General features: G+C 43.0%; 1 protein-coding gene across 1 annotated transcript in view; it reads right to left on the minus strand.

Moving 5' to 3' along the window:
- Positions 1 to 26792, minus strand: part of LIPC (lipase C, hepatic type) — a 158575-nt gene that overhangs the window by 29882 nt on the left and 101901 nt on the right. The window lies entirely within an intron of this gene.

Consider the following 26792-nt stretch of genomic DNA (forward strand, 5'->3'; position numbering starts at 1 on the left):
ATGATTATACCTTCTGTTGTTTTCCTGAAAGGCTATCTAGCTTCTCTTTGTGGGGAGCCTCACGCTGACTCTGAGACACTTTGTGGAGGAGGGGCAATCACCCAGCTCTTTGAGGCAGCCCAACAGCTGTCAAGACCACGATGTCAGTCAGAGATACAGCTGGGTGGAGCCTGAGGGAGGGGCCGTGTTCCCCAGGTGTGGCATCCCAAGTTGGGTGACGTCTTTTCTGCTAAGATTAGGAATCAGACCAAGAGCTGGGGGAGGATGCTCTCACAGTCCCTTCCAGCCGAGGGTGGGCTCCCCTCTGGCTAAGGGGTAGACACAAGGCCATACCAGCATTTTTGATCAGTGAACTCAATTCAGTCCAGTTACTAAGAACCCTGATCATTCTTTTTGAGCATAAAGTCATTCAGGCTTCTCAGACAATAAGTCTTGGGCTTTTGGTTTCAGGGGACAGCAGGACAGAGAGATGATGAAACTACAAAGTGCAAGGAGAGGTATTAATGAAACCAATTTTCCTACCCAAAGGTTATTAATTTGAAAGGTTATTCATTCCCAGGAGAGGGCAATGATTTTTCACTATGATGACAGAATGAAATGCATTATATTTTATTAAAAAGGAGATGAGAATCTGAGTAACTTCTCTGAGATAATGAAAATTTCTGCCGCCCAGTTTGCCCTTCCCAAGCTTAGAGACTATCTGAGCTTGTCCTCATTCCCGAAAGCATAATCCCAGATCGTGCTCCCCATCTCATTGCATGCACTGCCCCCCTGGTCTCTAAGTCAGAAACCCGGGTGTCATCTTACACTGTTTTAGCAGCCATCCAATCAGTCCAAAGCTTCAGGTTCCCTAATATCTCTAGAATCCAGTGCCCTAGCTCAGGTGCACACTGTTTCTTGCTTGGTTTATTGCCACAGCTTCCTAACTGGTCTCTCTCTGTTTAATCTCACCACCCTCCCTCACACCTGCTAGAACAGAAATGACTATTATACCCGTTAGTATCTTGAAGCTTCTTGGTATTGCAGCCAAGTCCATCACCTGAATGACGATCCCTCATCCCTCAAATCATCCCCTCTCTACGCTCTCCTGTTACACCAGACTGCCACTCGTTTCCCAGCCCATTGCCATTTCACATCCCTGCCTCTTTGCACTCTCGCTTCTCTCTCTGCTGCTCTGCCCTGGTCCATATGTTAAAATGGAACTCAGACATCACCCCCTTCAGGAGGCTGTCTCCTCTAGCCAGAGGTAATTACTTCCTCTTGCTGCCAGCACCGTATTGGACCTCTGATCCTAAGGTAATTTATTTGTTTGGATGCGTGGTGTTTCCTCCACCAGGCTGTGAACTCACGGAGGACAGAGCTGAGGATGCTTAATAAGTGATTAAGTGCGCGATGTGGTATTCTGTGGGGTCCAGGTCTCAGATCAAAGGCTATCATTCGATTTGTCGGCCCTTTATGAATTGGAGCTCAAGGTAACTAATTTTCTTTTATTCAGTGACTGAATAGCTATATCTTCCTTCTTTTCAGGATAGCTGACTTGAATGCTAAAAAGACTATATGAAAATAAAATGGGGATAGATATAATACCCATCTTGTGAAGTCATTACAAGGATTAAATAAGATGATACTTGTAAAGAGCACGGAACAATGCCTGGCACATAATTAGACCCACATAAATGTGTGTTGTTAAAATAAGTACAGATTGGAGCATCCAGCATCTTGCATTTTTGATCTGTGAAATTCTTTCTTTCTGTGAAAATTTATCCCAGTTACCCTGGATTTAGCTGGGAAAATCAGCTCTGGCCCCAGTGCCTGGGACCTCAGATCTGTTCAGGAGAGTCCTAGGGAAAAAAGAGTTGTCAGATGGAAAGGCTCACAAACACCTGGACTGACCTGAGCTCTCCCTTTTCTTCCTCGGAGCTTGGCTTTCTTTTAGCATGTGTGTGAGTGAGGAGGTTGTATATATATATTAATTCATTCATTTACTTCCTCAACAAATACTTATTAAGCATATATTATTATATTATGCCCTGAGCCCTGACCAAGTACCAGTTGGGGGCGAATAGGGCCTGACATCTGCGTTTCAGGAGTCCCCAGTCCAGTGGGAAAGAAAGCATGAAAATCAGCCATCACATGAGGTTGCTGTGAATACTGCTGTGGAGTGACATCCTGAGTAGGGGCTTTAGGGAAGATGCCAAGAGAAGATAAGGCATCAGTTGAGTCTGGAAGGATGAAAGATTCTTTAGGTGCTCACATATAGGAGAAATTTTTGAAGAAAGTGGGGCTCCGGTGCCTAAAAATATAAGATTTAGTGGAGGACCTGAGCACTGAAGGGCTGCTGTGGGGAAGAGGGCCTAGGATTCTTTTGCGCAACTCCAGGAGATAGAAACAGAGTGAAAAGGTGGGCATGACATGGAAGGAAAATTTTGACTTTAAGTGGTTCTTGAAAATTCATAGTTGAAGAAATTGGGACAAAGAGAAAATAAAGGTGGCAAAACAACAAAGACAGAAATGTTAATAGATTAGCAACCTAAACTGTGATCATATAAGGTTACAGAAGATGGGCCACAGATTTTGTTTTGAGCTTCCTATTGGCCAAATCAAAGAGGGAAACAGGAGCAGTTATAGAATTCATGCTGTCCAGTTGCTCATACTTTTCTGGTCCTGAAGACTGAGATGGTTTTCCTGTGGGTTATTGTAAAAAGAGGCCATTGCACGAGGCAGCGGCCATTGTCTTGAATACTATTCCTATGAAATATACAGTAGCAAGTTTTTTTTTAACCTTCTTAACAAATCTTTAAGTGTACATACAGTTTTGTTACCTATAATCACAATGTTGTACAGCAGATCTCTAAAACTTATTCATCTTGCATAACTAACACTTTATACCCATTGAACAGTAACTCTGAACTCTCAACCCCCTCCTGCCAGCCCCTGGCAACCACCATTCTACTCTCTCCTTCTATGAGTTTGTTTTACATACATCATATAAGTGGAATCATACAGTATTTGTCCTTCATGTAATGTCCTCCAGGTTCATTGATGTTGTCACATATGGCAAGATCTCCCTCTTTTTAAAGACTGAATAATATTCAGCTGTGACTCTCAGTGATGGGCTTGACCATGCTGATGATTCTGCTGATCTGATTCCATAGCTGCTGATGATAGATGAGGCCAAAGAATAAATATTGATCTGGTCTCTCCCTTCTATGTCTATCTCCTGTAGATGAACCCAGCCGGTGCTATTTCCATGATGGTGATGGTACAGTAGCAAGTTTTATGTGGTTGACTCTGAGAGTGCAATGCAGTCCTCAATGGAAGCAGCACCCATAGCACCAAACAGCGTTTAAGTCACAGTGAGTCTCTGTAAGACTCTTTGCTGTAATCCCGCAGCAGTCCTATGACTGAAGGAGGCAAGGACTACTTTAGGTCACATTTTGGGTGGAAGGAGTAGTCCCCAAGTGTCTGAGCCTCCATGGGAGCAGAGTTTGACTGACCCCTTCACAGGACACATAGAATACTGGAGCATCCTCAGGAAAGCCACAGCTTCAAGGATGCACTACTGTGACTCACACCCAAAAGTATACCAAAATCTCTTTCCTAGGCTTTAGCCCTGCCCGTAACAGGCTCTTGACAGGGCTTCTCTACCTGGGGATGCTTTTGACACTGCAAACCCAGTGAGGCCAAAGTGAATTTATTTTCTTTCCTCCCAACCTTCTTCTTCCTTTCTTTCTACATTTCCTGTTGTGGTTTGTGACACCGTCATTTGTCCATGCTGTTGCTCAAGCTAGAAAGCTTAAGAGCTGTCCTGGAATACCCTCTCTGTCCCCTTGGTAACCCACTAGGGTCACCAAATTCTGAGGACACAGTCTCAGGGTTATCTTCTCTGCCCCCTGCTACTGACTTAGTCTGGGAACTCACAGTTTTTTTGTATTGTGATATGGTAACAGACTCTTAACTTTTTAATTTTGTCTATATGTAGAATTAATACATGTTCATTGTAGATATACAATCTGAAAAATGCTGAAATGAATAAAGAATCTCACTACTCAGAAAAACACACAAGTAATATTTGGAGTATTTCCTTCCGATCTATTCTTATGGAGATATTTGTTTCATAGATGTTTGTTTGGGGTGTCTATAATTGAGATCATATCATGTGAATGGTTTTATATCCCTCTTCACCTGTCATGATAATTTTCTTACAGCATTAGAAATTCTTTAAAAACATGCTTTTGAAAAGTGGAATAGGGCTTCCCTGGTGGTGAAAGGGTTGAGAATCCGCCTGCCAATGCAGGGGACACGGGTTCGAGCCCTGGTCTGTGAAGATCCCACATGCCATGGAGCAACTAAGCCTGTGCTCCACAACTACTGAGCCTGTGTGCCACAACTACTGAAGCCCACATGCCTAGAGCCGGTGCTCTGCAACAAGAGAAGCCACTGCAATGAGAAGCCCATGCACGGCAACGAAGAGTAGCCCCTGCTCGCCACAACTAGAGAAAAGCTCGCAGCAACGAAGACCCAATGCAGCTAAAAATAAATAAGTAAATAAATGTATTTTTTAAAAAAAGAAAAGTGACATCGTTTGTTTCATTACTGTTGGACATTTAGGTTGTTTCCTGTTTTCTTTTTTTTTCCTATTACTAGCAATGCTCTGATGACCATCTTTATAAATAAATCTTTGTCTGAATCTATGAGTGTTTTTTTAGTAAAGATTCCCCAAAGTAGAATCATTTGCTTCTTAGGGGTGATCTTTTTTTTTTTTTTTTTTCCGGTATGCGGGCCTCTCACTGTTGTGGCCTCTCCCTTTGCGGAGCACAGGCTCCGGACGCGCAGGCCTAGCGGCCATGGCTCACGGGCTTAGTTGCTCCGCAGCATGTGGGATCTTCCCGGACCAGGGCACGAACCCGTGTCCCCTGCATCGGCAGGCGGATTCTCAACCACTGCGCCACCAGGGAAGCCCCTTAGGGGTGATCTTATTTATATCTCTTTATATATGCATATATATCCAAATTGATATTCAGCACTTTTAAAATAATTAATTAATTTATTTATTTATGGCTGTGTTGGGTCTTTGTTTCTGTGCGAGGGCTTTCTCTAGTTGTGGCAAGTGGGGGCCACTCTTCATTGCGGTGCGCGGGCCTTTCACTATTGCGGCCTCTCTTGTTGCGGAGCACAGGCTCCAGACACGCGGGCTCCGTAATTGTGGCTCACGGGCCTAGTTGCTCCGTGGCATGTGGGATCTTCCCAGACCAGGACTACGAACCCATGTCCGCTGCATTGGCAGGCACATTTTCAACCACTGCACCACCAGGGAAGCCCCAGCACTTTTAAAGCTAATATTTATTGAGTGCTTTCTCTGTGCCAGGCACTTTTCTAGCAGTCTTATTTGTATGAACTTATTTAAACCTCACAACTCATGAGTAAGTGGTTAGTAAATCCAATGATTTCATTATGAGTGAGGAAATTTGTCGTAATTGTATCGGATAGGAGCTTTTCCTTCTTTAGGTGTGTCTTCTGAAATCGTCATTTTTCTCATATGTTTAGAAGAGCTAAAGACACACCAATGATAAGAATCTGGAGATAAGGCTGTGATTTTGAGAGGGAGAATATCAACTAAGGTAGGCAGTCAAAGCCTTCAGAGGTAGTCAGCCCCTGTAACCTGGAAAACAAGTTGATGGGCTGGAGAGGCTTGGGTTTGCCCTCTGCATGACAGCAACTTCCTGGGACAGCAAAACTTCCTCAGAATTAGTCAGAAGGAAAAGCTGGGTGCAGCCATTACATTTCTAATATTAGATTCCTTGAAGCAAGTGATTTCTCTATTCCTAAGTCAGCCATCAGGTTTGAGGGTTCCTAAAATTTCATACAAGAATAAATTATTGGGCTTCCGTGGTGGCGCAGTGGTTGAGAATCCGCCTGCTGATGCAGGAGACACGGGTTCGTGCCCGGGTCCGGGAAGATCCCACATGCCGCGGAGTGGCTGGGCCCGTGAGCCATGGCCTCTGAGCCTGCGCGTCGGGAGCCTGTGCTCCGCAACGGGAGAGGCCACAACAGTGAGAGGCCCGCGTACCACAAAAAAAAAAAAAAAAAAAAAAAAAAAAAAGAATAAATTATTTCATTTTCTTTTCGGTAAGGACATTATTAGGTGGATGACTGCAGGCGACTGAGCTGGCTTAGGGGAGAACCAAGGATTCTGCAGTAAAAGGCCCCGATAGGAGTCAGGAACTGTCTTCTGCCTGTGATGCCTGGGCTGGGTGCTTTTGCTCAGTTCCATGTTTGTCAAGTACCATCCGTGTATTAGCTTGTGCTGAGGATACAAGTGCATGACAGGAGCCACAGGTATTAATATGCCTCCTGCCACAGAGCTGTTAGTGAAATTTCTTCACATTCTTATTTTTTTCTTTAAAGATTTATTATTTATTTATTTATTATTTTTTTAAAAATTTATATTTGGCTACATTGGGTCTTAGTTGCAGCATGAGGGATCTTCGCTGAGGCACGCAGGATGTTTTGTTGCTGTGCGCCGGCTTCTCTCTAGGTGTGGCGTGTGGGTTCCAGAGCGCGTGGGGTCTAGTTGAAGTGCTCGAGCTCAATAGTTGTGGCATCTGGGCTTAACTGCCCCACAGCATGTGGGATCTTAGTTCCCTGATCAGGGATTGAACCCGTGTCCCCTGCATCGCAAGGCGGATTCTTTGCCACTGGACCATCAGGGAAGTCCCACATTCTTATTTAAATTTCTAACTCTGTGTGTGTGTGTGTGTGTGTGTGTGTGTGTGTGTGTGTGTGTGTGTGTGTGTGTGTGTGATTTCACTTTGTTAACACACTGAAAATATTCCCAGACCCAGGGGAGGGGTCCTCTGGAAGATCATAACTTCATGATTACTCTGAACATCCTCTGGGCCATGTCCTCTGCTTAGGATGGAACAAACCTATGAGATAAATGTAGCCAGAGCTCTGTCCCTGGCTGCCATGGTCAGGCCTATGATTTGTACATGGGTGACACGGACTTCAGAATTTCTAGAACTACAGCAGGATGGAAAAACTTGAATAAGAATTTAGTCCCTACTGGGTCTTCACAGATTTAGTTCTTAGCTGTTGCTGATATTTGGTGATAAGCAGATTCTACCAAAGGCTGGGTGAGCAATGCTTCTCCCACTCCTGCCATCTTGAATTTTGCCCTGACCTGAACATCCCACCCTCCCATTTACTTATTATCTTAAAAATATTTCTATGCCTGGATTTCTCAATTTGGACAATATAGTTACTAATCTTTGTGACATTCCCCAGCTCTTGTGACACCCCAGCATCACTGCACTGTAATATTGAACTCAAATGACCCAAGGCATAAACTGCTCCTATGAGGTGATTTATATGGCTGTAATAACTTTTCAGGTCATTAGAATATTATTTTATTTTCTTTTTTATTGAAATATAGTTGAATTACATTGTTGTGTTTAATTATTGCTGTACAATAGTGACTCAGTTATACATATATATATATACATTCTTTTTCAAATTCTTTTCCATTATGGTTTATCACAGGATATTGAATATAGTTCCCTGTAGAATATTGTTTTGAACTCAGCAGAAATTCCTAAGTTTGCCTTGAATGAATTTATTTTATAGCTGTTCTTTAAAAAACTTTGGGGTCTAGAATTGCTGAAGTAATTTATTACCTTTAGAAGGTTGCCATCTTCCCATTCTCTTTTGCATTCCTGTTTCACCTGTTCTTTTTGTTTGTTTATTTTTGCTTTCTTCTTTTCACCATTTTGTTGTCATATAAGGTGATGAGATAAGAGATGGAAGGAAAGCCGTTTTCAGAAATCTGATTTATTCTGTTTTCTTTGTCTCTTTTGGCATGATTTTGCTGGCCATCTGCAGCCTTAGACTACAGCTTCTCCTTTTGTGGATTCCAGTAAAAAAAGTAAATAGAGGCTGTGTTTCCTTGCTGGAAAGTTTTTTTTTTCCTCCAAAATTTCTTCTTAGGCTGTACTCCCCTGGCTAAGTCAGAATTTTTTTTTTCTTTCAGGAAATCTGATTATGAAAAAGTATGCCATTCAGAAGAGCTTTCCATCTGTACTGGAATCCTCTGGGGATATGGGGGCTTACTTCCCTAAAGTGGTTCCAAGGTCTTGGGCATATTCCACTCTGGATCAGTTCAAGGTAGGATAACCAATTGTCCTGTCAAACCAGGATGAATTGGCCACCTTAATTTGTTTAAGGGCAATTGAGTGAATAAATGAAAAGAGAAAAGATGATAAAAATGCAGAAGTACAATGTTCCTTCCTGCCTAGTCTTTGTGTGGTCCCCTGCCCTGACATGCTCTGCTGTCTTCCCCAACTGCTTAGCTAACATCACTCTTTCTCCAAATGTAAACTCAATCTTCATTTTCTCAGGGGAAATGTCCTGACTTGGTCACATCTCCCTATTATTTGTTCTTTTAGGTGTTTTCGTAGTTGTAATTTTCTATTTGAATAGTCATTACATAAATATCTACCTCCCCGGTTTGGTGGTAAGCTCCATGAAAGCAGGATCTAGGTCTGGTTTTGCTCACACTGAAACTTTTGTCAGTAGAGCAAGGATTGTCAAATGTAGTGGTCAGGCCCCCAGACCAGGAGCCATGTGGCTTGGGTTTGAGGTCCATTTCCAATACTTACTACTTTTGTGACCTTGGGCAAATTACTTAATGAGATACCACCTCTCCTCTCCCCCTCTAAAATGGTTAAAATTAAAAAGACTGACAACACTTAGCGCTGGTGAGGATGTGGAGCAACAAGAACAATTCATTTATTTCTGGTGGGATTGCAAAATACTGTAGCCACTTTGGAAAACCACTTGGCAGTTCCTTATACAGGTAAATACACATGTACCATAAGACTCAGCAATTCCAAACCTAGGAGTTTACCCAATAGAAATGAAAACAAATGTCTATGCAAAGATGCAAATGTTCACAGAAGATTTATTCATAATAGCCACAAACTAGCAACAACCCATACCTATCAACTAATAAATGAGTAAACTAATTGTGATATATCCATGGAACGTACTTAGCAATACTACTTAGGAATACTCTACAATAATACTCAGGAATACTACTTAGCAACAAAAAGGAACACATTTCTGATACATACAGCAGTGCAGATGAATCTCAAAGGCATTACACTAAGTGAAAGAGGCCCAGCTTAAAAACTTGCATACTGTGTGATTCTATTTATATGACATTCTGAAAAAGGCAAAACTATAGTGACAGAGAGCAGATCAGTGGTTTCCTGGGGCCTGGGGATGGAAAAGGCAAAGGAAAACTTTTGGAGGGGTTGAAGTATTTTATATCTTGATGGTGGTAGTGGTTCCCTAGGTGTACATTTAAAGAATTGTTCAGAAAATGAGCTATAGCCAGGCAATACTGTTATTTCTCCACATGACCCAGGGTCTGGGCCTGGGCACTGCAGGCTGCATGGCAGTCTTTCTGCATCAGTTGCTTATGCAGGGCTGGGCTGGCCTGAGAGGACAAGATGTTTCTGAGTCCTCTGGGGTTGAGGTCAGTTGGCAGGGAGAGCTCCAGCCCTGACTTTGAACCAAATTATTGGATCAGTCTGGGATGAGCCCAGCCCTCCAGGACCTCAGGGAGACCAGGCATACCTGCAAAGCCCTTCCAGGTTCCTTTGGGGCAGGGATGACTAGAGGCACCTAGGGGGTCCATACTTGGGAACCCAAATCATCTGGTCAGAGAGGGTTAGAGAGGAAAGGGACTGGAGACCACGTGATACAGCATTTACTGCCTGCTTTTAATTCTCTTTCTGTGTATCTCAAGCAACCTCATTTATTGAGGAGTTTCTCATTTTCCTTTTCTTATTTAGTAAGGATATAGATAACACCATCAATCTACTATTCCAGTCCTCTGGAGAGAATCAGTGTTACCACACCAAATAGGTAGAATTACAGTGAAAAGCAAAGAAATGACCGTGTGTGGTAAATCTCCCTTTGTAATTTGTTTGAAAATAGCTTGGTGATGCCATTCTCCCACCCCCAACCATTATTCCATAAGCACCATGGAACTCTTATTGGTAATAATGATCTAGTCCAACTTCCTCATTTTACAGATGAAACTGGGACCCAGAGAGGCCAACAGGCCTGTCCCAAACCATGCATCTAGTTAACGGCAGAATCAAAAGAACTCAGCTCTCCTAACATCCAAGCCAGCATCTTTCTACTTTGCTGGAGGACAGGAGTCCCAACCCACGTTCCTGCCATGTTTTGGGACTCTGTTCCTGTCACTGGGGTAAAGCTCAGAGGACTCACATTCTGTGTCTTATAAAGGCTGATCCCATCAAGTAAGGCCCCTGGTTGTCACATAGGAAATGCATCTTGAGTCTCAGAAGACAGCTGCTCAGGCATCCTCTTGTTGGTGGGAAATGCCCCCAAACAACAGAGGTGACCAGAGTAATAAAACCACAAGTTCCACGACCCCCTCCAACACCTGCCAGAATTGTCAGCCTCATCTTCAGACCAGAGGTTTTTCCTTCCCTCACCAGAGGTAACTCCAGGAGAATTCTCACACAGCTAAGAGGGCTGGGATGCTGGCATCTGACCAGAGTCAGGCCAGGGGAAGCTGCCCAGGACCTGGACAATCACAGGTTCTTCAACAGTTCTTGGAATGGTGGATCTTGGCATAAAGTCCTGGTCTGAGAGTTGCCAAGAGTTATTTTGATAGAAAAATTAACTCAACAGCATTCTTGTTTCAAAATTTTATTTGAATGTTGACAACTGTCCAGCTCCCGACTTTAAGTTTCATTTTCCCTTATCCCTCACTGCCCTGTCTCTGACATGACCTATACAGTTGCCAAGTGAGGCTTCCAAGGAACAGAAGAAGGGGTGGGGGCAGAGGACCTTCACTCTAATTGTGAGGTTAGGGCATTGTCAGATGGTATCACAGTCAAGGGCTCTAGGAGCACTGTCCTACTACAGCCCAGAGCTACCACCTTGTGGAGACAAGCACACTGGGAGAAATAGTTGTTTTATTATTGGCAGTACTTGTGCCTGTAAGAGAAAAATGGGGCCCACTCCCTCATCCACAATCAGCTGCCAGAAGATGAATTGGGTACCTTATACCTAGGTGAGGAAAGGAGAGAGATTGCTGACTGCTTTCTAATCTGGCCTCATGGATGGAAGAGACCCAAGATGAGACCACATCCTGTACATGGCTTGTTACTGCACAGGGAGACATAGAGCTGTGGAGAGTTTAGCAGCCTATGCTCTGGACTCAGATTACCTAGATTGAATACCAGCTCTGCTACTTGCCTTGGGTTAGTTACTTAACCTCTCTGTACCTCACTTATAAAATGGAACTAGCAGTAGTTAGTCCTATTTTACAGAAGTAATCTTATAGTCCTAATCTTACCTTTAGGATTATTATGAGTTATAGGTTAAAATATATTGTTTTAAAACAACTTGAAGAGGGCTTCCCTGGTGGCGTAGTGGTTGAGGGTCCGCCTGCCGATGCAGGGGATGCGGGTTCGTGCCCCGGTCCGGGAGGATCCCACGTGCCGCGGAGCGGCTGGGCCCGTGAGCCGTGGCCGCTGGGCCTGCGCGTCCGGAGCCCGTGCTCCGCAACGGGAGAGGCCACAGCGGTGAGAGGCCCGCGTACCACCAAAAAAAAAAAAAAAAAAAAAAAAACAACTTGAAGGAAAGATATGTGGACTTCCTCTTAGTAACCCTTAGTGATGATGCATGGTCTGTTCTTAGTCACAAGACCACTTAATCAAAGGAAGGAATAGATTCAGTTTGGAACATTTATTTTTATTTATTGACAAAGGGGATGGCTCATTTTTGGGGAGGGGTGTTCTTCAAAGGTAGAAGTGTCAGCAGTTCCACTAGGCCATATTTCAACATAAATAAAATCAGCAGACTACACTTGATAAAGTGAATGGCTTTAACCATTATGAATTAGCCTTAACCTACTGTACTGGAATCCTAGTGCTGAGAAAAATCTTTGAGAGCGCTCTACACATAGAAAGCTCATAATGTGTGAATCTCAGTGGTGTGTGTGGGAGCCGGCTCAGAAGACTCAATTGTGTGCACTTCTTCTCAACTCTCCACGTTCAGTAATTTAGTGTTGGTAGTTTGAAATTGGCCATATAGGAGTATTTACACCATGGAAATTGGCTAAATATCAAGTTGTTTGTTTGTTTTTGAAAGAGCATCAGTTAAAAAACAAGCTCACCACTGATGAGATCTTGGTCCACAAAACTCAAGTGAGTGACAAGTAGCACATTTCTTTATTTTCTTTTATCAGCTTAAATGGGGCATTGAGTCCCCATCCTGCGCAGTTTAGGTGGAGTTCTTTTTTCCCAACTTCTTGCAAAGATCTCTCTGTACTGGTTATTTTTTATATCAGGTCCACCTGCTAAGAAGCTCAGTCCCATTTTACACAGTCCTCAGAAGTTTCACTCTTTGGGGTTGTACTTAAGGGATGGGAAGCCCTTTGAGGCAGGAGGGTACCACACCACCTCCTCCTTTAGGAGTGTCATGGAAACTCTGGCTGGGTTCTTGCTACTTTGGGACATACCAGCCCCTATCCTCTCCCAGTCAGAGAGTTAAGCATCCTCTCTCTTTCTCATCTCCTTTTGGGGATACCTAGAATTATCTTTTTGATGAATTTAGGCTTTTACAAAAGATAGGAACATATGTTAGATTCAAGTGGCTTCTGCTTCTGAGTCCTGAAAATATCTCTAAACTAAGGAATGGTGGTGGTGGGAAAATAAATTCAAAATAATACCTCAATAAATTATTCTAGTATTTAAAGATGAGGAAGCTGAGACTGAGAGAGGCAAACTCACTTATCTAAGCTCTCACAGGTAGTTTAGAACAACGAGGAGACTTGAATACTGGGCTTCTGCCCCAGTCCAGCCTCCTCCCAAGATAACACTTCTCTTTTGTGGAGACCCAGGTGGTCTCTACTAGACTGGTTCTGCTTCTGTCCACTACTGATGGTCATAACGGTGGTCAACATTTGCTGGCTGTTTGCTATGTGCCTGACACTCTGCTAAGCCTTGTGCATACTTTAGCTTCCTTTGAGCCTGCTCAGATGTGCAGTGCTTCATCTATCCTCTTATTCTCAGCTCCACAGGAAGAGCAGACCCAGGATGGCTTTTCCAAACAGACCTTGAGCCAGTAGCTTAAGTGGGAAAAGAGGACAGAAATCCTTCTTGTCTAATCTTTCTTGTCTAATCCTTCCCAATGGCACAGCTTTGGTGCTCTGTTCACTCGCTTCTTCACTTATTTACTCATTCATTCTCTCTACCAACACTTCCTGAGTACCAACTCCATGCCAGGCATTTTCCCACAAATGAAACTTGCCTTCAGCTAAATTGTTTCTGGAGCACGTATTGAATTTTCTTCCCTATTCTTTAAAAAATGTATTTGTTGCACAAAGTGGAGTAACAGCAAAAAACAAGTTTTAAAAAATAGACTCATATTCTCATCACCCTAATGGATTGACTTTTTATTTTCCTGTGCTTCTATTCTGTATCCAGAAGCAAATATATTTTTCATGTAACTGTGCAGATATAACTGCTTTTTGCTTTTAAAAATTTCACATTATGTAATAAACATCTTTCCATATCCCTGCAGTGTTCATACTCATCATTTTTAAAGGCTAAGTAATATTCCACTGAGGGAATGCTTTGGAATTTATGTATCCATTTCCCTAACTGGGACAAGCACTGTGTTTTTAATTTTTCACCTTTCTAAACAGAGCTGCAGTGAACTTCACACAGAGAGCTTTTCTTTTCAGAGGATTATTTCCATGAGCATGAATTACCTGGTGTGGAATTGCTTGGTTAAATGGTGGGATCATTTTGCTGACATGGGAGTTGAAGCAATCTTACAAGTCCCCCACAGGTATAGTCATAATTATTACCAACCCAGAGAATCCATAAAACCCAAAAGCTCTCTTTAAAGGTGATGAGGGGGTGCTGGAGGAATTGGTAAGGCTGGTTAAAGGATTATTTACGTGGTTATCACTTACTTTTTGCTAGTAACTTGGAATTCTGTATTTTATCCCATCCTCATAATACCTCTGTGAGTAGGTGCTATCCCCAATGAAACTGGGTCTCAGAGAAGATAAGTGTCGGACCAAGGTCACACAGGAAGTAATTGAGTTGAGCCTCATTCTGAGAGTGGCTCTTTTGCAGACCAGAAAGTTAAAGTCACCCACCAGGACTGACCCATAAATGTCCTTTGCCAGGTCTTCAGCACCCCACGGGAGGCTCACTGACCATGAGGTCCCTGAAATCAGTCTTTTCACAGTTGCATTCCCATGGTCTAGAGTGTGGCTGTATTGAATTGCATTTATGGTGACTTAGAAGAGAACTGAGAGACTGACTTGAAGGCATTCCACATGAGGTAAGCAACTGAGCACATTCTTGTTTGGGTCTGCTGTATCTGCTTGTATATACAATGTGGCTTTAGACACTCAGAACTATCTCACTCATATTTAGCTATTGGTGGACTATGTGTGTCTGTGTGTTGGCAGATCTCCGTAGGTCCTGGTTTCTCATTAACTCACTCGGGTTGACCTTGAGCAAGTCATTTAACTTTCTAGGCCTCAGTTTCCTCATCTGGAAAATGAGGACATTGGACCAGCCAGCTGTGAGGTATCCATGGTGGTACATGAGATGTCCTCAGCTTTTCTGAGTCAGCTGGACCAAGTTTCTAGACCTGGCTTTTTCCCCACACCAGCCGGGTCTCAGTTTGTACCTCTGGAAAACCAAGAGGTCGGGAGAAGATTCCAGGGTCCCTCCAGTTCTGAGATGTGTGAGTCCTAAGACTGTCCTATCTCTGACTTTCAGTAAATAAAAGATGCCAGAGAGAAGTGTTTTTGAGGCCAGAGCTAATCAGGCAAAAAGAAAAGTGAGAGAGCACCTGCGACCTGGGGACTCCTGGCTCTGTTCCCACAGGAATGCTGCCCTCTCCTGCACTGGAATCTGAGCCTGATGCTTTGCAAAGAGAAACACTTGCAGTATGAGGAATGCATTAAGCATGAACTTGGCCAAACAGCTCTAGTGTTGCTCTTTAAGGCAAAAGTAAACTGAGGGTGGGAGAATGTGATCTGAAGCACTTGGGATAGGATCTCTAGGGCAGGAGTTTAGGGGCTGCCTGGTGAGGGAATGGTCCTAGCCCACCCAACTGCTGAGTATCCCTGGGGCTTCCTTGGGTTGTAACCTGGGGTTGAGAGGGCAGGTCATTGGGCCCCCTTAGATCTTACATCTTAGAGGGTGAGGATGCACATGATCCCATTCATTCATTCCACCATATATTTAGTGAGCAGGTACTATGTGGAAGGGATTGTGCTTAATGTAGTGGATACAACAGTAAAGAAGACAGACTGTGCTTTCAAGAAGTTCATGGTCATATGGTGGAAGCAAGTAAATAGACGATTGCTAAATAGACGATTGCAAGTGTTTCTTGGCTGAAGAATAGGAAAGGCAACTACCCAGCCATGGAGTGGCTGGTGTGAAGGCAGCCAGGGTACCCCACTGGTGGGTAGTATTACCAGTTCCCCAGATAATCCTGGGGATTCCAATCAAAGGCTGGCCCTGAGGGGAGGGAAGGACTATGGAATGTGGGAGTAGAATGAGCTCATGTGTAATCAATATGTCACCTCTGGAGCTTGAGGTCATGGCTGCAGCCTGTACCCTGGGCCCTTCAGCTTTCCTGACACTGTTGTTAGCCCTCATCTCCTTTGAGATTCCCCAGCCCTGGGGTCTGCACCACTACTGGTCCCATTCTCTGCATGTTCATTTCCTGATGGAGAAATAAGGAGTGGTTCAGTGACTTGCCAAAGGGCAACACCTGGCTAAACAAATCAAACTAGTACCAGAATCCCTTTCTCTACCTATCTCTCCATATGTCTAGGTCCTGAAACTGTAAAACTTTTCTGGGCATGTGCTTTTACCCTTGTTCCACTTTCCCTAAGATATTCTTCTGGATCAATGTCCTCCCTTCACTCCTTATGTCTGGAGGCACAGATGATTAGTGCTTGCCCCCTTCAGACCATGAACATGTATCTTAAAAATTTCTGTGCCATTTCTGGAAGCACTGGGAGAGGCAGAATAGTGTAATGGAAAGGGCACTGGCTTTGGAGCCAGTTGGCTCTGTATTTGATTCTCTATTAGTTATGAGCTATGTGAACTTGGGAAGCTCACTTAATCTCTGGGAGCCTCAATTTCCTTCTCTTAAATTGAACAAATGAATATCCATCTCATATGATTGTTGTGAGAATCAGATGAAACTTGGTGAAATGTCTAATACAGAGCTTGGCATTCAAGACTTCACTTCCCCTTCCCTTCAAAACATACCTAAGATCTCTTCCACCTCATGTCTTGACCCAACATAGTTCTTTCCAGATACTTTCTGGTACTGACCCACCAAGGTCTTTGCCAGCCTGCCTATCTCACACCTTTCTGTGAATTCTGTGTACCTCTTTTAGGTAGTACATCACATGTTTTGGCAATAGTATTTTGCCTTTGTGTCAGGAAAAGGAGGGCCCTCTTCAGAATGAGGACTTCAGCCTCCCCTCTCCCATTTTTACAAGCTCTTTTGGGTAGTAAGAATCTATCAATCTTATGCAGTAGCTCTGGAGCTTACTAGGCTGCCTCTACTAACTGGGGTGCTCCAGGAATGCCATTTGAATTAGGCAGCCCCAGGAGCTGAATCAGGCAGTTCCAAGAGCCAAACCAGGCTACAGGTCAATGGGGAAATAAAACTCTGACTACAAGACATACCCAGCCAGGGTTCTGTCCTTAAACCACTGCTAAATAAATACTTGCCCTTCCAGGAACAAGCAGAATGCCCACTCTTACCACTCTTATTCAACATAATACTGGAGAGACAGCAGAAGCAAGAAGAGCTATAATCCTTTGGCCTGTGGAACAAAAACCACATTCACAGAAAGACACACAAAATGAAAAGGCAGAGGACTATGCACCAGATGAACAAGATAAAACCCCAGAAAAGCAACTAAATGAATTGGAGATAGGCAACCTTCCAGAAAAAGAATTCAGAATAATGATAGTGAAGATGATGCAGGACCTCGTAAAAAGAATAGAGGCAAAGATCGAGAAGATGCAAGAAATGTTTAACAAAGGCCTAGAAGAATTAGAGACAAACAGAGGTGAACAATACAATAACTGAAATGAAAAATACATTAGAAAGAATCAATAGCAGAATAACTGAGGCAGAAGAATGGATAAGTGACCTGGAAGGCAGAATGGTGGAAATCACTTCTGTGGAACAGAACAAAGAAAAAAGAATGAAAAGAAATGAAGACAGACTAAAAGACCTCTGGGACAACCTTAAACACACAAACATTTGCATTATAGGGGTCCCAGAAGGAGAAGAGAGAGAGAAAGGACCCAAGAAAATATTTGGAGAGATTACAGTAGAAAACTTGACTAACATGGGAAAGGAAATAGCTACCCCAAACCAGGAAGCTCAGAGAGTCCCTGGCAGGATAAACCCAAGGAGAAACATGCCAAAACACATAGTAATCAAATTGACAAAAATTAAAAACAAAGAAAAATTATTAAAAGCAACAAGGGGAAAAGGACAACATACAAGGGAACTCCCATAAGGTTAACAGTTTCTGATTTCTCAGCAGAAACTCTACAAGCCAGCAGGGAGTGGAATGATATATTTAAAGTGATGAAAGGGAAGAACCTACAAGCAAGATTACTCTACCCGGAAAGGATCTCATTCAGATTTGATGGAGAAATTAAAACCTTTACAGAAAAGCAAAAGCTAAGAGAATTCAGCACCACCAAAGCAGCTCTATAACAAATGCTAAAGGAACTTTTCTAAGTGGGAAACAGAAGAGAAGGACCTACAAAAACAAACACTAAACAATTAAGAAAATGGTAATAGGAACATACATATCGATAATTGCCTTAAATGTGAATGGATTAGGGGCTTACCTGGTGGTGGAGTGGTTAAGAATCCACCTGCCAATACAGGGGACATGGGTTCGAGCCCTGGTCAGGGAAGATCCCACATGCTGCGGAGCAACAAAGCCCATGTGCCCCAACTACTGAGCCTGTGCTCTACAGCCTGTGAGCCACAACTACTGAAACTTGCGTGCCTATGCTCCGCAACAAGAGTAGCCACCGCACTGAGAAGCCTGCACACTGCAATGAAAGAGTAGCCCCTGTTCGCCACAATTAGAGAAAGCCCGTGCACAGCAATGAAGACCCAATGCAGCCAAAAATAAATAAATAAATATTTAAAAGTGTTAATGGATTAAATGCTCCAAGCAAAAGACACAGGTTCTCTGAATCGATACAAAAACAAGACCCATATATATGCTGTCTACAAGAGACCCACTTCAGACCTAGGGACACACACAGACTGAAAGTGAAGGGGATGGAATAAGATATTCCATGCAAATGGAAATCTAAAGAAAGCTGGAGTAGCAACACTCATATCAGACAAAATAGACTTTAAAATAATGTTACAAGAGCCAAGGAAGGTCACTACATAGTGATCAAGGGATCAATGCAAGAAGAAGATGTAACAATTATAAATATATATGCACCCAACATAGGAGCACCTCAATACGTAAGGCAAATGCTAACAGCTATAAAAGAGGAAATCAACAGTAACACAATAATAGAGGGGGACTTTAACACCTCACACCAATGGACAGATCATCCCAACAGAAAATAATAAGGAAACACAAGCTTTAAATGACACAATAGACCAGATAAATTTAATTGATATTTATAGGACATTCCATCCGAAAACAGCAGATTACATGTTCTTCTCAAGTGCGCACGGAATAGTCTCCAGGATAGATCACATCTTGGGTCACAAATCAAGCCTCGGCAAATTTAAGAAAATTGAAATCATATCAAGCATCTTTTCCGACCACAACACTATGAGATTAGAAATCAGTTACAGGAAAAAAAAAAAACGCAAAAAACACAAACACCTGGAGGTTACACAATACGTTACTAAGTAACCAAGAGATTGCTGAAGAAGTCAAAGAGGAAATCAAAAAATACCTAGAGACAAAAGACAATGAAAAAACAACAATCAAAAACCTGTGAGATGCAGAGAAAGCAGTTCTACGAGGGAAGTTTATAGCAATACAATCCTAACTCAAGAAACAAGAAAACTCTCAAATAAACAATCTAATCATACACCTAAAGGAGCTAGAGATAGAAGAATAAACAAAGCCCAAAGTTAGTAGAAGGAAAGAAATCATAAACATTGGGGCAGAAATAAATGAAATAGAAACAAAGAAAACAATAGCAAAGATCAATAAGACTAAAAGCTAGTTCTTTCAGAAGATAAACAAAATTGATAAACCTTTAGCCAGATTCATTAAGAAAAAAAGGGAGAGGACTCAAATCAATAAAATTAGAAATGAAAAAGGAGAAGTTACAATGGACACTGCAGAAATACAAAGCATCATAAGAGACTACTACAAGCACCTCTATGCAAATAAAATGGAAAATCTGGAAGAAATGGACAAATTCTTAGAAGAGTATAACCTTCCAAGACTGAACTAGGAAGAAATAGAAAATGTGAACACACCAATCACAAGTAATGAAATTGAAACTGTGGTTAAAAATCTTCCAAGAAACACAAGTTTGGGACCAGATGACTTCACAGATGAATTCTATCAAACATTTAGAGAAGAGCTAACACCCATCCTTCTCAAACTCTTCCAGAGGAAGGAACAGTCCCAAACTCATTCTATGAGGCCACCATCACCCTGATGCCAAAACCAAAGATACTACAAAAAATGAAAATTACAAACCAATATCACTGATGAATATAGATGCAAAAAACCTCAACAAAATACTAGCAAACAGAATCCAACAACACATTAAAAGGATCATACACCATGATCAAGTGGGATTTACCACAGGGATGCAAGGATTCTTCAATATACGCAAATCTATCAAAGTGATACACCATATTAATGAACTGAATAATAAAAAGCATATGATCATCTCAATCGATGCAGAAAAACTTTTGACAAAATTCAACACCCATTTATGAAAAAACTCTCCAGAAAGTGGGAACCTACCTCAACATAATAAAGGCCATATTTGACAAACCCACAGCTAACATCATTCTCAATGGTGAAAAAATGAAAGCATTTCCTCTAAGATCAGGAACAAGACAAGGCTGTCCACTCGTGCCACTATTATTCAACATAGTTTTGGAAGTCCTAGCCACAGCAAGCAGAGAAGAAAAAGAAATAAAAGGAATACAAATTGGAAAAGAAGAAACAAAACTGTCACTCTTTGCAGATGACATGATACTATACATAGATAATCCTAAAAATGCCACCAGAAAACTACTTGAGATAATCAATGAATTTGGTAAAGTTGCAGGATACAAAATCAATGCACAGAAATCTGCATTCCTATACACTGACAAGGAAAGGTCAGAAAGAGAAATTAAGGAAACAATCCCATTCACCATTGCAACAAAAATAATAAAATACCTAGGAATAAACCTACCTAAGGAGGTAAAAGACTTGTACTCAGAAAACTATAAGACATGGATAAAAAAATCAAAGATGACACAAACAGATGGAGAGATATACCATGTTCTTGGATTGGAAGAATCAATATTGTGAAAATGACTATACTACCCAAAGCAATCTACAGATTCAGTGCAATCCCTGTCAAATTAACAGTGGCATTTTTTACAGAACTAGAACAAAAAAAAATCTTAAAATTTGTTTGGAGACACAAAAGACCCCGAATAGCCAAAGCAATCTTGAGGGAAAAAAATGGAGCTGGAGGAATCAGACTATCCAACTTCAGACTATACTACAAAGCTACAGTAATCAAGACAATATGGTACTGGCACAAAAACAGAAATATAGATCAATGGAACAGGATAGAAAGCCCAGAGATAAACCCATGCACCTATGGTCAACTAATCTATGACAAAGGAGGCAAGGATATACAATGGAGAAGAGACAGTCCCTTCAATAAGTGGTGCTGGGAAAACTGGACAGCTACATGTAAAAGAATGAAATTAGAATACTCCCTAACACCATATACAAAAATAAACTCAAAATGGATTAGAGACCTAAATGTAAGACCAGACACTATAAAACTCTTAGAGGAAAACATAGGAAGAACATTCATTGACATAAATCACAGCAATATCTTTTTTGACTCACCTCCTAGAGTAATGGAAATAAATAAAAAATAAACAAATGGGACCTAATGAAACTTAAAAGCTTTTGCAAAGCAAAGGAAACTATAAACAAGACAAAAAGACATCCCTCAGAATGGGAGAAAATATTTGCAAATGAATCAAAGGACAAAGGATTAATCTCCAAAATATACAAACAGCTCATGCAGCTCAATATTAAAAAAAGAAACAACCCAATCAAAAAGTGGGCGGAAGACCTAAATAGACATTTCTCCAAAGAAGACATACAGATGGCCAAGAGGCACATGAAAAGCTGCTCAACATCACTAATTATTAGAGAAATGCACATCAAAACTACAGTGAGGTATCACCTCACACCAGTTAGAATGGGCATCATCAGAAAATCTACAAACAACAAATGCTGGAGAGGGTGTGGAGAAAAGGGAACCCTCTTGTACTGTTGGTGGGAATGTAAACTGATACAGCCACTTTGGAGAACAGTATGGAGGTTCCTTAAAAAACTAAAAACAGAATTACCTTATGATCCAGCAATCCCACTACTGGGCATATACCCAGAGAAAACCATAATTCAAAAAGACACATGCACCCCAATGTTCATTGCAGCACTGTTTACAATAGCCAGGTCATGGAAGCAACGTAAATGTCCATTGACAGATGAATGGATAAAGAAGTTGTGGTACATATATACAATGCAATATTACTCAGCCATAAAAAGGAACGAAACTGGGTCATTTGTAGAGATGTGGATGGATCTAGAGACTGTCATACAGAGTGAAGTTAGTCAGAAAGAGAAAAACAAATATCATATATTAACGCATATATGTGGAATTTGGAAAAGTAGTACAGATGAATTGGTTTTCAAGGCAGAAACAGAGACACAGATGTAGAGAACAAACGTATGGAAACCAAGGGAGGAAAGCCAGGGTGGGGGTACTGGTGGGATGAATTGGGAGGCTGGGATTGACATGTATACCCTAATATGTATAAAATAGATAACTAATAAGAACCTGCTGTATATATAAAAAAAGAGTCATAAAAAATATAATGTTTGTGCTGTAGATCCTAAAGGCCAAGCTCTTCATTATTATTATCCATTTTGGCAACAACAACAAAAAACCAAAACATAATACTGGAAGTCCTTGCTAGATAGGCAAAGAAAAGAAATAAAAGGCATCCAAATCAGAAAAGAAGAAGTGAAATTATCTATGTTTGCTGATGACATGATCTTGTGTACAGAAAATCCTAAAGACTCCACCCAAAAACTGTTAGACCTAATAAATGAATTCAGTAAAGTTTCAAGATACAAAATCAATATACAAGTTCAGTTGCCTTTGTATACACTAACAATGAACTGTCTGGGGGAAAAAAACCAAAACAAAACCCTATCGTGTTGTTCAATGCAACCTCTATCAAAATACCCAAGGCATTTCCCACAGAAGTTGAAAAAAATCCTAAAACTCATATCGAACCACAAAAGACCCTGAATAGCCAAAGCAAACTTGAGAAAGAACAAAGCCTGAGGTATCACACATCCTGATTTCAAACTATATTATAAACCTATACTAATCAAAACTGTATTGTGTTGGCATAAAATTAGATACGTAGACCAATGGAACAGAATTAAGAGCCCAGAGATAAACCCACACATATATGCCTTCATTGACCTTGGCCTCAGGGGCCCTTAACTTAGCTGTTGAACAAGTCAGGGGGTTAGGCTCCTTCCCATGGGGTCCTCGGTGGCCTGAAAGAGTAAAAGTGATCCCACAGGGAGCTTCCCAAGTATGCAGCTTCCTCTCTGGCAGAACTGGGCCCAGCAGATGGCAAAGTGCTTAGGGTCATGGGGAGCCCAGGTGCGAGGAACTCTATGGAAAGAAGCCTACCTAGCATTTGAAAGCCAGGCAGAGAGGGATATGCTGGTACCCAGTGGATTCAGCTGGTTCAGCTTTGGAAGGGGTGGGGGGAGGGAGAGGAAAGCATGTGAGTCTCAGTCAGGAAGCTTCTTCCCAGGGCCTCCCGAGGCCTTTCAGAGACTGACGCTTCCCTAGCAGCCAGTCCATCTGGGCTGGTGCTCCTGGAGTGTTGGGAGCAAGGATATTTTAGATGTGTCAAAAGTGACAAATGTTGGAAAGTGCCATCAGCATCTCTGGGAACTCGCACTTTACACTGGCAGCTAAGATGTGCCAGGCTCTTTGGAAGAAATTGAACTCTGGAGGAAGTCGGGAAGTTTTTAAAACAGTCAGCTTCTGCTTGCCATCGCAGATGTGGGTGGCAATGAGGTGGGCCCTGTAAGTGGACACGAAATCAGTGAAGATGGGTCTGGGATGTGCTAATGCCCGAGGTCTTGGCAAAATGAAGTGACCTTCAGAGAGGTCAGCAGGAAGGAGCAGAAGCATAAAAAAAACAGAATTGCACAAGTGGAGGCCTGAGGTTGGAGTCAGCAGAGCTCGCCACCTGCAGCACTGGGACTGCAAGACCGGCCTGTTAACGGCTGCCCGCCAGGATTGAGCAGGGGCAGCAGCCAGAGCCTGTCGGAGGCTGGAGGTGAGCCCCGGGCCTTTGCCCAGCTTGAGGCTGGAACAAGGCATCAGTGTGTCTGGATTTGAAAACATCCCAGGGAATGCGTTACCGGAATTCAACATCTACCCTCCAGATAATGCATCCTCAGAGGAAGGTGTCTTGCTATTCTGTTTTCAGTATGGCTTTGCTTTGTACGTAGTGTTACTGGTTCTCTGAATATGCAAGGAGATGGCTCATCCCAGGCTTCTTGGGAGCTGTGGGGGTGGAGGAAGCACAGGTGGTGGCCACTGTGGACCATACCTACCAGAAGAAGGAGGATGGAATCACACCATAAGGGGCTGGGGTCAGGCCACTAGGGCCAGTCCTAGGCAAGTCATGGGGAGGGAGGAGAGTGGTGAGGAGATATCTTGGATATGGACCACCAGGGTGCTAGGGGTGGTGGTGCAGGACCCAGCTGGAACAGCCCAGTATGTCATCCTGCAGAAGGATGAATGTGGGGCAGGGGGAAAGTGACAGGGATGGATGGAGAAGCTCTCATCAGCTCTACCTGCCCCCAGGTGTTCCCTAGAGAAGACGCAACAACTCCCTTTTCTGATCATTGTCTACTCCTGCTTCCCCCACCCCCAACTCCCACAGCCAGGAGAGAAAGGAGGTAGAGAGAGAGTTCACAGTCATCTTCATTGTCATCATCATCATCATCACTACTATAATCACCATCAGTACTTGGACTTCTTATATACCCTGCTCAACTTGTCGAGGACTGCACTTGTCTTTCCACCTCCTACCTCCAACCAGCTTTTGCTGACTTCCTCACCCTGCTCCCACATTCCTCTTCTTCCAGGCACTTGAGACCTCCCCAAGTTATCTCCCACTCCTCCCTTTTCTTTTTTGCCCTCCTACCATCAGCAACTACCACTCACTGCAGCAGTAACACATGTGATTGCTTCCTGGCACTTCCATCCTTCTCTATCCTGCCAAACACTCTGCCCCAGTCCGAGCTGCATGGAGGCCCCAGGCAGCCCTGCTTTCTCCTGCCTTCACGACTTTGCTCTCACAGTTCCCTCTGCTGGGAGTTCTCTCTCCGCTTCCTATGCCTCAGCCCTCACTTTAGAAGGAACGAGAACATGTGCTTAGGATTGAGGCTTTAGGAAACGTCTGACAACTAGTCAGGAGAGGGGCCCCTTCTGTGTGCTCCCCAGACCGCTGTGCAGACCCTGAGGGAGGGATTCTTTGTCTCCTTGCTGACTTCATGACTGGCTCTGAGTGGTACGTGCCTTAGGCCTCTGCATGCTCCTGGCACTTATGTTAACAAGGCTGCTGCAGAGATGGGTGTTTGCTGAATTGAACTATCAGGATTATTTAATTTTTCTGCTCTTCCTAGGGAAAGATGTGTCACAGTCAGCCAATAGTGAGAGAAAGAGGAGAGTAAAGGCAGGGACTCCACACTATGTCACTTCTAATACCAACAGCCCCCTTCTAGTGGTCATGAGCTGTTAAACTACTAACACAGTAATCCCCACCTCTGTTTACTCTCTAGGAATGAGCTGGAAAAAGGGCACTTGTAGATAAGAAGAAAGTTCCAGACATTCTTTGGAATCATAGATGGTCCTTTGTTTTGTCTTCAACTTGAAGTTCTCCAGACCCTGAACAAGTCTCTTTCCCTCTCTTCCCTTCCTCTTTTGTAATTCCTCATTTCAAACCTTACAATTCAGTTTTTAAAAACTGCCTTTGTGAAGCCTGTTCTCATATGGGAATTTGATGAGCTGTTAATAGGGGTTGTTGGGGAAAAACAGTTTTGTAGTCAAATAAATTTGGGATGTTGTATTAAGTAACATTAATCAGGCTTCCTGCTGGCCAGAGATGTTAAGATGCTACTTACTGGGCTTCCCTGGTGGTGCAGTGGTTGAGAGTCCGCCTGCCAATGCAGGGGACGTGGGTTCGTACCCCGGTTCGGGAAGATCCCACATACTGCGGAACGGCTGGGCCCTTGAGCCATGGCCTCTGAGCCTGCGCGTCCGGAACCTGTGCTCCGCAACGAGAGAGGCCACAGCAGTGAGAGGCCTGCGTACCACAAAAAAAAAAAAAAGAAAAAGATGCTACTTACTGTGCATTTAATCTCTAGTAGGGACAAATGATATGCAGTGGTTCTCAAACTCGATTACAGTTGACCTTTGAACAACATGGGGACTTGGGGTACCAATGCCCTGTGCAGTGGAAAATCTGCGTACTGCTGTCTCTGCCTCAAAAACAAAGGGGTAGATAAATGACTCAGCCAAGGGAAGGAAGCTGAAAGTTTGGATAGAATCAGGACTCAAACCCTAGTTCTTTTGATTCCACATAGTATGATGTCTAATTGAACACAAACTTTCCCCTACACTTAGTTAATTCAAAGATCTGTAAAATGAAAGTACAGGTACTATATTTACTGAAAAAAATCCACATATAAGTGGACTGACACAGTTCAAACCCATCTAGTTCAAACCGGTGTCATTTAAGGGTCAACCGTACTTTGGGGTAGGGGTAGGCCGCCCCTGTTGCCCTCACCATTCCTTTTAGTGGCCAAGATTTCTGGGACTGATATCTCGTGGGACACACTTGAGGAAATCCTGTTTGAGGACTGTTTTCCATCATGCCTGTATCCTGCAGAGCAGCATGCAAATTCATCTGTGTCTGGAAGGCCAGTGCTAGCTGCGCTAATGAAGGCAAGGCCTCGTGGTGGGACACAGGCTGGGTACTGTGAGACTGTAGGGTCAGGCCACTCAAGATGGCTGTTGTCTTGCTCTCTGTACATCCCCTGCTCGATGAGTGTCTGCTTCACCTACACCCTGTCACATGAATGCACTTGCTCACTGCCCCAGCTAGTGATTGTTCTAATCCTGAGGCCAGAATGGCTCCCACCTGCTAGTTTTTAAAGGGAAACATCTAGCTTATGATGGTTGTTAACCTGAGGGGCTGTGAGGGACATGCCCCAGCCCTGGTTTCCCTGGTAACTAATGAGCCAACCTGAAGTCAATTCACCCTATAAATGGTAGCCTCCTTTTCCCCTGAGTGGTGAAGAGTGTTGTCTTGTCTGC

This window comes from Kogia breviceps, chromosome 3, assembly GCF_026419965.1.
Source record: "Kogia breviceps isolate mKogBre1 chromosome 3, mKogBre1 haplotype 1, whole genome shotgun sequence".
Classification (NCBI taxonomy): Eukaryota; Metazoa; Chordata; class Mammalia; order Artiodactyla; family Physeteridae; genus Kogia; species Kogia breviceps.